The following is a 1,384-nucleotide window of genomic DNA, read 5'->3' as shown; positions in this document are numbered from 1 at the left end:
GTGTGCAGAGATCCCGGTGTGCAGAGATCCCCGGTGTGCAGAGATCCCGGTGTGCAGAGATCCCGGTGTGTGCAGAGGTCCCCAATGTGCAGAGATCCCGGTGTGCAGAGATCCCGGTGTGTGCAGATTCCGGTGTGCAGAGATCCCCGGTGTGTGCAGAGATCCCGGTGTGTGCAGAGATCCCCGGTGTGCAGAGATCCCGGTGTGCAGAGATCCCGGTGTGTGCAGAGATCCCCGGTGTGCAGAGATCCCCGGTGTGCAGAGATCCCGGTGTGCAGAGATCCCCGGTGGGCAGAGATCCCGGTGTGCAGAGATCCCGGTGTGTGCAGAGATCCCGGTGTGCAGAGATCCCGGTGTGTGCAGAGATCCCCGGTGTGCAGAGATCCCGGTGTGCAGAGATCCCGGTGTGTGCAGAGATCCCCGGTGTGCAGAGATCCCCGGTGGGCAGAGATCCCCGGTGCGCGGGAGATCCCCGGTGTGTGCAGAGATCCCCGGTGTGCAGAGATCCCCTGTTTCCGGTAGATCCCCGGTGCACAGAGATCCCCGGTGTGCAGAGATCCCGGTGTGCAGAGATCCCGGTGTGCAGAGATCCCTGGTGCTCAGAGAACCCGGTGCTCAGAGATCCCGGTGCTCAGAGATCCCCGGTGGGCAGAGATCCCCGGTGTGCGGGAGATCCCGGTGTGCACAGATCCCGGTGTGCAGAGATCCCGGTGTGCAGAGATCCCGGTGTGCAGAGATCCCCGGTGTGTGCAGAGATCCCGGTGTGCAGAGATCCCCGGTTTCCGGTAGATCCCCGGTGCACAGAGATCCCCAATGTGCAGAGATCCCCGGTGTACAGAGATCCCTGGTGCTCAGAGAACCCGGTGCTCAGAGATCCCGGTGCTCAGAGATCCCCGGTATAGGAGATCCCCGGTGCGCGGATCGCTCCCCATGGGGCGGGAAGCGGAAGATGGCGCGGGGGCGGCGTTGAGCATTTTTGCGGCATGGCGGGCGAGGCGCTGCCGGGACCTCGTGGCGCAACGGTAGCGCGTCTGACTCCAGATCAGAAGGCTGCGTGTTCGAATCACGTCGGGGTCACTTCGCCCCTCGGGGCTCTCTTTTCTTTCCTCTCCCCGCGGGTTTTTGGGGTGCGGGTCCCGCTGGGGCTGAACGGAGCCCCCGGTTCTTTCCCCGCCCCTGGGGATTTTTGGGTTTTTGGGGCACCCCGAGTTCTTCAGGCTCCGCTCCCGTCCCATTTGTCCCCCCCTGAAAGAAGAACCGAGAGGAATTCTTGCCAAGTGTTACATTTAATATTAAAATAACACTATAATATTAGATATAATATAACAATATTAAATAATTCGGACATCATAATATAAAATAATACAAATATATTTAATATATT

At 59.5% G+C, this 1,384-nt stretch overlaps 1 non-coding gene across 1 annotated transcript; it reads left to right on the top strand.

The window, feature by feature from the left end:
• Window positions 1–1,005: 1,005 nt before the first annotated feature.
• Window positions 1,006–1,077, top strand: TRNAW-CCA (transfer RNA tryptophan (anticodon CCA)). The gene has a single exon. It is a non-coding gene; the product is annotated as a tRNA-Trp (tRNA).
• Window positions 1,078–1,384: the final 307 nt, after the last annotated feature.

This window comes from Oenanthe melanoleuca, chromosome 26 (assembly GCF_029582105.1).
Source record: "Oenanthe melanoleuca isolate GR-GAL-2019-014 chromosome 26, OMel1.0, whole genome shotgun sequence".
Taxonomy (NCBI): domain Eukaryota; kingdom Metazoa; phylum Chordata; class Aves; order Passeriformes; family Muscicapidae; genus Oenanthe; species Oenanthe melanoleuca.
This window is presented reverse-complemented; position numbering and strand designations above follow the sequence as displayed.